Genomic DNA, 9,289 nt, shown 5'->3' with positions numbered 1-9,289 from the left:
ATTTGTATTTTGGTGTTATTTGTCAAGCGTTCTCCAACACTTTTCTAGAAATTCTAATATTCATGTCTTTTGGGAAGGGAAAGGAACAGCTGTTTTTGTCAGATGATTTTAAAGATTTCTCAGGATGAGAAGGGTTGTTTAGCAGTGCACAGCTGAGCAGCAGTAATGAAAATGCATCATGTGTGAATTGGGAAAGTTTTTGCCTCTTCCTTTATTACAAGTAATCAGCGCTGCATATATGAGACCAAAGAGGTAGTATTGATTGTTGTGAAACACAAAGACAATAGAATAAATGAGAGGTGGTTGGGTTTTTTCCTTCTTTTCTGCATTGTAATTTCAGGACTTTGGTAAGGTATTATTTTCTTTTTTTCTTTTCTTTCTTTGATTTTCTTTGGAGTCCCTCTGATGACACCACAAATCTGGGAATGAAGAACTTCTTGGAGCTGATTGGAAATGGCATTGCGAAGCTGAAACTTAACTGGAGGAAATATATCTCCTGAAGAAGAAAATATAATGCACTGTAAGGATCTGACTTCTGGTGAAAAATTCAAGCCTAGAGAAAACTTGTCCACTTTGTTAGGAAGAATGGGTTGGACAATTTTCTTCAATTCCAAAGGATATCTGAATGCCATGCTGAGCTTAATCTCTGCAGCATGCTCTGTGCTTCTCATCTCTTCCTGATGCACTGCATGGTAAGGCCTTTTTCCTTCCTTTTAATGATAACTGTATTTCTGTTATGGTAAGAGGTAAAAATAATAGCAATAATCAAATGAAAATTGAAAAAATGCAGAAAGCTAACAAAAGAGTGTTTGCTTGTATGGTTGTTTCCAGGGGCAAGTGTCCTGATTGCTGCAGCAGCTTTGTAAGATCGTTTCTTTTTCCCTTGCTTTGTGACAGTGTGTATGTGCGTGTGTGTGTGTTTGTGCACACCTGTGCTGTCATTTGTGCTTGGACTGGAACATCAATAGCTGCATTGTACATATTTCCACACCAAAGAAGATGCTTAAGAATTTGCTTTGACGTTTCTCTCTCTTTCTTCCTCCTTCCATTCCCCTCCTCCTGCCTCTCTCTCCCTCTCTGTCTCTCTGGGGTCATGGTGCTATACCTTCCCTGCACCTCAGTCGTGCACTGATGGCTAGAAGGCAAAAATAGAAGATGAAAGAAATCCTATACCAATGAAAGAATAGTTTTGAATAAGTATTATCTGAGTAAATAAAAGCTACAGAAGGGGTTTGAATGTCTGCAAGATCTGCAGATGTGAAAAATTCACTTTATTTTGTCTCCCATGGGAAACAAATATCAAATGCTGACTTGTGTGCTGTGTTTTAGATACGGTGGGAGACAGATCCTTTTACACACATCAGAAAGCCAAACAATGACCACTGTGAATTATGACATTGTTATTCTTGATGACCCAAGTCATAAAATAAGCAGACCTAGCACAAGATGTTCTCATATCAAGTAATTTTTGTGGTATATTAGAGGGGTATTGAGAATTATTATAAATGGCTTCAGTGGATGTTGCGAGATATTTTTCATTAACAGCTGTAATGTGCTTTCATCTGATGAAAGGTGCTAGGGGAGTACAAGGTGATGTTGTTAACTAACTACTCGACATACCAAAATTTAGGGTCATTACCAGGAAATTGCCAAGCAGATCAGGAATTACATAGTGAGCGTCCCGAGGTAGAAGAACGAGTCTTTTTTCCTGAAAGCCTGGTTTACTTGGGTCTTGGTTTCAGATATTAGGGTAGAACTAAAAGACGAAAGGGTGGTGATGTGAAATATATATATATTTTTTTGTGTTCTTGTTGATCACCCAGTTTGGAAGACGGAAAGTTGAGTGCCTCTTGACAGCAAACTGTGGCAAAGGCCTGTCCCCGCTGTGAGGGTAATCCCTTGCAAATATCTCTGCTTTTGATGGGGTTAGAAATGGACCAGGAGTGTGTTTCTGTGGTGGCTGTTGCAGGCTCTCCAGCTGGGTGTGGAGGTGACAGGGTCCTGGCAGCAGGTCTTGAGGGTGAGAGAGATGCAAAGAGCCAAAGTAAAAAGGCCAGGCCAGGCCACACCAGGACTCATGAACAAGAATCAGAACTTAAATCCTATTCAAAACTGGAAATTTTGTGGTAGTTCCCAATACATGTCCCCTTATGTGATGAAGGACTCCATAAGACAGTTTTCGGAGAGAGAATACTAATGCAGCCTTTTCAAATCACTGCAGTATGAGGAAACAGGAGATGATACAAACACATTTCTGTAGCGTGACAATTTTTTGATGGTGTTCAGAGGAACTAGCCTTGATTTTAGGAGTAAAGGTTTGAAATGTGCATACATGTGCATGGAAGTAGATTTTTTTTGTGTATTTTACCATCTAAAAGGTGTAACTAATATAAGCAGTAAGGAAAACTGAGGAAGGACAACACAACCCATAAATGTCATCTTCTGATCTTCACTGTTCAAAGAAGCTCTTAATTGTGGAAGTCGTCCCCTCAGCAATCTACGTGAGCAAGTACTGCATCCTAAATTCAAGTTTCCCACTGCAAATCTCTCCTCACATCAGCAGTTCTGTTTCAATCAATGGGACAACTCGTATGAGTAAGAACTACTCATGTGAATAAATTATGAAAGGTTTCGTAAGACTAGGCTCTTTGATTGTCATGGCAACAGATTTATTAGGCTTTGGGCACAATTTGAATTTCCCTTCTAAACAAAGTCATTTTTTCTTTTACTCGTGTGAATCTCTTTGCCTTGTAATTAGGAGAAGAGAAATAGGTTAATTACGTTCTTAAAGATCGTGCAACTGTACAGATACACTGTTAGTGAAGAATTATCAGAGTATGCAAAGGTTTACTTTTATTAGTGGTCTCCAAACCCAAGAGAAGTGTATTGTTACTGGAATCATTCATTACCTTATTTATTTTTGCGACAGTATTAACATTGCTACTTGGTATTGTCAATCCTTCTGGCAAATCATTAAAAATAAAAGAAGATTATTCTTTTAAAATATTGCTAATCTTATAAAAGTACTCACTGTTATTAAGTTCAAGGATACTTACTGGGCTTCATACTACATTAAATTCGTTCATTTTTTAGTTAATGCATGATGTTTAGCTCTTTATTTGATCCAGGAACATATTTATCTTCAGGGTATAGAAACACAATATGAAGCTGTAAGTAAACTCCCTACATAATATAGATACATTTTGAAATAGGATGCTTGAAATCATCTGAATTTTCATTCCCTGTGCAATTTTGCATGCTTATAAATGTCTATGTTATTAGGATATATATTTCATAACAAGTAGTATTTCCTTCATTGTAATTGTAAAGAGCAGTTCCTTTTCAGAATACAGTGTATAGGATTTATTTTTTTGTGCTAGGTTATGCATTCTGGAAGAAAGAAAAATATTAGAAAAAGCAGGCATAGCAACCCTTTAAATGTATTCAGTATATTAATGCACCAGTAGATTCATTTGCAACATGTAAGTAGCAAGAATAGTGGATTATTTTCTAAAGGATGTGTGATTTTGAGAGAGAAGGTTTTGCGTGATACAGGATGTCTTTTGTCTTTAGCGGACATTTCTGTCAATGATTTACTGTGACTTAGAAATCCTCCTGTAGTGACTTTTTAATAATTTACTTTAAACATTTGCACCACATCTGTATTTGGCTTTTTCTGTCAATTCTAAAGGAAGTAAAATTAGTAATTTCCTTTTCTTTTATGATTATATTCAATAAACATCTGATGCTGAAAATACACGCATTTCATTTCAATCCATTGAACTGTTTCTTTAGATAAACTATGAGAACAAGAGCTTGAACCATGTGCATTATCAGGGAAGTTATGCTGAGCAGTGGAAATACTTTCCACACTCACAGCAACTATTTCTAGTCAAGAAAAATGTACTTCAATGATACAACACATAAGCAGTTCCTGTACTTGGAAAGCCTGAGCTGTCTTGATTCACGATCCAGCAAAAACCTGATTTTTGAAAGGCCCACAAAAAAACCCAAAACAAAACCAAATGAGTCTTAAACTTTTGTTGTTATAAATATAAATAGCCACGGAAAAGTATTTATCTGTCAAGAAAATTCAGTGGATCAGCATCTGTGTTTTTCATAAACCAGGATAAAAAATAAAAAGGCATAATGTGTTGGTTTTTTTTAAAAAAGAAAAGCTCTAAAAATCCATAAGTATGGAAATACTCATTTCAAAATGACACAGTGTTTCATTTTAACATTTTTAATGAGACTTCCATTTGTTGCTAGAATTTGTACTGATATCTGTTTTTTCCCATTGAACATTTGCAACACTTTTAAATTTATTTATTTTTTGACAGGGAAATATTTTGTTATGTAAGTTTTAACTAGATCTGTTATAGCTGTTCCAGTATATTTTGTTTCTCATAGGTCAATTCTTTAAGTAGAAGCACTCTGAAGGGCCATCTTTAGCAATAGATATTGTATAGTCCCATATTACTGGATACTGAACAGCGGTTCTAACCAGGTCTGTGGTAGATGTAAGCTCTGATTGTGATTTCCTACTTTAATTCTTCCTGTGTCTTCAACGGAAAGCAGGCCTTCATTTTGCTGAGAGTTTTACAGATACCAGAAGTAGTTTCTACTACAAAAACCTTCAAGAGGCTTTCAAAAGGCGTACGGGCAAGGAGTAGAATTAATCGAGTATTAATATCCTTATTAAATAGATAAGGAGCCGAGGAACAAAGAAACTGCCGAAAGCTATACTGGCAAGGGAAGAGTTCGGAATTGAACCCGAATGTCCTTATTCTCAGTTCATCACTGTCCCTGCAAGGTTGCTCTTCATTTTGTTCATTTTTTTGCTTAATGACTTGCATTTGGACTTTTAAGTTAATACTAGTTGAAGTATCAAATGTGAAAGGAAATTATTGATGCATACTTCCTCTCCAGTCTGACACAGTTGTCCTAAAAATTCTTTTTTCTCTCCCGAGCCGTTTTGTTTGAATGTAACCATTAATTATGTAATTGCTTTACTACACAGGGAAAGTTTATCCTAGATTAAAAAGAAAATTACTGCATAGAAATATCCTAAACATGCCATACGAGTTCTGGGGGATGTACACACATACCTGTTTAAGCTGTCAATGTTTAGGGATAGCTGTGGGGGTATATAATGGTTTTAAGGGCTCTTGGTAGATGAAACAAATTTCAACATAGAAAAAATCCAATTAAAACATAAAAAGACTGATGGCTTGCTACCTAGAATTCACACAGGTCATTATGAATCCAGCACTTGTGGGCAAAATGATGACACAGAGAATATGGTACCTAACAGTGATTCTTATTAACCCCAGTGTGCCTCCTCTGTTCAAGGTAATCTTTCAAATTTTTTGTCCTTTTTATGAAAAAGAAAAAGGCAGTTTGTCCAAAAAAAGGTACTTAGCTGCTAAAATTACAAATTATAATTGCCGAAGAAAAACATCTGCCTTGGCATCTTAAGGCAAACCCATGAAAAATTTCATACATGTCAAAGGAAAAAAAACCCTTTTTTCAAATGTGCCAGTTTTGGAACGAGTTCTGCAGCAAAATATCCCAGAATCTTAGGGGTACGCCTCATTCTGGTCTACTTGTACAGCTCCAGGTGTAACACACCTCTGGATGCTGACAGGTATCATGCTTACCCAATTACTCAATGACATAGTAATGTAGAAGAGTATGAAAAATCTGATTAGAAGTAATATTTCCACTGGAAACATCATCTCACTCGTGTTTTATTCCTGAGAAATGTTAAGAAGAGAATTTAGAATGCTGCATCAAGTACACTCTTTTATTTTTTCTGACGTGAACATTTTACTGGCTTACAATGGAAAAGGGTTAGAAAGAAGTGCCTTAGTCAATATATACTCCATTATAGAAAGCAATTACATAACTTGCTTCAGAATACTCCTCTCCAATGCACAGAGCTCAGGGTAGCCGGGAGCATCACCTATGGTCTATTTTCACCAGCAGCGATAAGGCACAGGGTCATCCCCAGACCACCTCAGCCCTCCATCCTAAACTAGACCTAATGTTACCTGTAAATATCATAAAAGAGGTTCTGAAAGGCTTTTCCAATTAAGTTAGCAATGTTTCCATGGTACCTTGGATATTAGAATATGTAGAAGTGTTTAAGTTCAAACATGTGGTGATGTTTAAGAACTTATCATATGGCCCCTAGTTCTTTTTAACATCAGGGAGACAAGAGATCTAAATACTTTTGATGATCTGAACATGAGATTTATAATATTGGAATATTTTTTACAGCATTTATAGATCAGGAAAATAAATCTAATGATTAAAATAAGAAAATACTGAATTTTGAGAGGCAAAGTGATTTTTAGTTGGCTTAGAATCATTAGAGAACCACTGAAGTCTATGAACATAGATAATTTGGTTCATTTTAAGAGCCTCAGAAACTAAAGGCCTGGACAAAAGTTGATGAGCCAAAAAGATCAGTAAGCTTTGATGAAATAAGGCATTGCAAGAAGGGTAGAAGAGTCTGGTATATCTCTTTATGAGAAAACAGAGCGGAGGAATGCCTGTTCTGGTTTTCAACCAAGACAGACAGAAGAGTGATGTGAGTGGAAAACAACATGTGTCTGTGAATATAAATCATACCCTACTAATTTGTTACTTGTTTAATAAGGATGTTAATGCAGTGCACATTCTTAAGTTCTGAATTCTGAAAATTTGCAACGTTTTATGCATATGTCCTAGCATCACTTTCTCCTCCATGTGAAACTGTGATATATTTGATGAGAAAAATTAGGACTTTACTTTGATGCATCCTGAAACCAGGCAATACCGTCTGCAAAATGAGGTGTTACTGAACTACGTTAAGAGTACCAGAAACTATCCTTTAAGGATGGCAAGCCTGCGGCTCAAAAACAAAACCATTTAACTTTTTGAATAAGAAACCAGGTGGCGTGACTGTTTATTAAGACCTGTGACTGTATTTTGTTGGAATTTCTTTTTTAGTTTGTGCCTAAACCAAAGACTGGTTGAAAGGTTTTTGTTCAGATATTCACAGCAAATAAAACTTTTCACTGAGTATAGAAACAGTACAAAATACGTAGCAAGAGAAGGAAGGAATTCTGGAAAGGCTTTTAAAGCATTCTCAAAGTGGCTCTTAATGGATGACCACAGTGGCCCTTAGGATAGTATTGTTTCTGTGCTGCTGAACGTAGTACTTGTTCTCTATCTGTATCAATCAAAGCGAGAAAACAAAGATTTCCTTAGGAAGAGTCATCCATTTCACTAATGTAATTTCCATTTGTTTTGGATTCCTGTGTTTTCCTTCCATAGCAAATGATTTATGTTGCGTGAAACTGCCCTGGAGATTGGCACAGCTAGATGTGTTCTCAAAACACTGCTGTGGAAATATGTGACAACCTACCTTGTACCTGCTTCTTTGGAGCCAAGCTGAGATTTGTTAACTCGGTATGAAGGGTACGGCATCTTTGCCTTGACTTTGTGGAATTCTCAGAGTGCTTCAATGTGTCGTCTTGCTAAGAACATCCTGAATGTGCAGTGTGATGTACCTTGTACTATGGTTTTAATATCACTAGCATGTCAGAGCTGATTGAGGGACAGCTGGTCTGTTACTTCTGCTGCTAATTGTTATGTCTCAAATCCTGCATCTGTTCATGTGCTTTCTAATGGAATGGTAAGAGACCACTGATATCTTTGGATCTAGTTGTCCCCACCCTGAAAACCATGCATTAAATGTTTAATGCAGAAGCGCTCACAAATCATCTGCTGCATCCATTCATGATTACCACACAAGAAATCCAGTCCTCCTCGCTGAATTTTAGTAAGCTAGTAAAAGTAAGTAGGCCATGCCTAATGTTACATAGATAATCCTACAATAATTTTGCTGAATCTGTCTCCAAATTCATTTGTGATCTCTCATCTGGCTTTCAGTAGATTTAAAAGTCTATGAAGAAAGCACACCAACTGGGCATCACAGGGATTTTAACGTCAAAACCACTAGTGCTCCGTGCCTTACAACCTGCTTCTATCCACGGCCCTTGTCTGGAGCCTCACATGGAAATGCAGCATTTCCCTGCAAAAGCCGAGTCATGCGTAAAGAGAGAAACAACCTTTCTGGATCCCTGCAGGTTAAGCATGGGAGTAGTATAATGTGAATATGATGCAAACAGACAGGATCAATAAGCAATTTCCTTTAAAAAACAGAGGAAACCTCCTTGACATCAGTAAATCCCATTTTTACTAAGTTAAAACACATGAATTCAGGAATTACTATATATCTGAAGAATCTGGTGGCATGTCCTCCTTGCCCACATATCTCTGGCAGATGCCTATACAGATGTACCTTCCCTTGACCCTTTTTGTGTCTTTCTCAGTTCCTCTGGATACCCCATGACAGTGTGTCTGGGTATATCTGTCCACTGCATATATGTAAAATCTGAGCCTCTCACCCCTTTGGTGCATCCATGCCTGCCCCTCCTGCAGAGAGGCACAGCTATGGGATCGCTCCCTGCCCTTTTTCTCCAGGGACCTGATCTTCCAGTCCCCGGTGGCTTATGTACAACTCCTCAGCTCTTGGTGATGCTGCTAAGAACAGAGCCCTCAGCTGAATAAAAGGTGTGTGCAGAAACATTGTCTCGTAGGTAATTAAACAAAGCAGCCAGCATAGCCTCATGGGCCGTGGCTGTGTCCCACTTTCTCTCTGGCCTTATGAGCTCTGTCAGTACGATCTTGTGAGCCATATCCATCACAGATCTTCCCCACTCCACAATGTAAAGCCCCGCCATGTGCACGGGACTCAGCTTTCACCCATGCATTAGTATATGATGACTGCCACTGCTTTTAGAAACAGATCCCACTGAAATGAGCTGAGCAGCTTTGGAGAGGTGTTCAGATCCAGAAACTGCAACCAGGTACGACTTTTCCACTTCAGCTGCTTGGTTCGCTTTACACTTTGAGTGTGAAATGCAGTGCTTTGCACATGAATGCGCCTGTGTCCTCTGTGCTGGGATAAGAGCTACCATCTGATTTAGGGTTGTCACAGTGGGTGTGAATTGGAGAGAAGCCAGGAAATCAGCACTCAAGAAAGTCCCCATAGCCCCAGCTCTTCACAGACACAAGTGGCTGCGCCAAAGCTGCTATCTGCTTCACACATCTTTTTCTCTCGTCTGGAGGTATCGAGCTCCACACCATTCCCTGTTTTTAAAAGACATAAAGATGCTAGGTTCTTCTGGAAGTCAGGTTACAACCACTGTGTGAGTCAGCTTCCAGATCTCTTTGT

At 38.1% G+C, this 9,289-nt stretch overlaps 1 long non-coding RNA gene across 1 annotated transcript in view; it reads left to right on the top strand.

The window, feature by feature from the left end:
- Positions 1 to 393: 393 nt before the first annotated feature.
- LOC104279417 overlaps positions 394 to 9,289 on the top strand; it is a 31,016-nt gene continuing 22,120 nt past the window's right edge. The window contains exon 1 of the long non-coding RNA XR_717862.1: positions 394 to 692. This is a non-coding gene — a long non-coding RNA (uncharacterized LOC104279417). The remainder of the gene's footprint in view (positions 693 to 9,289) is intronic.

Source organism: Apaloderma vittatum, unplaced genomic scaffold, assembly GCF_000703405.1.
Source record: "Apaloderma vittatum isolate BGI_N311 unplaced genomic scaffold, ASM70340v1 scaffold7189, whole genome shotgun sequence".
Lineage (NCBI taxonomy): Eukaryota > Metazoa > Chordata > Aves > Trogoniformes > Trogonidae > Apaloderma > Apaloderma vittatum.
This window is presented reverse-complemented; position numbering and strand designations above follow the sequence as displayed.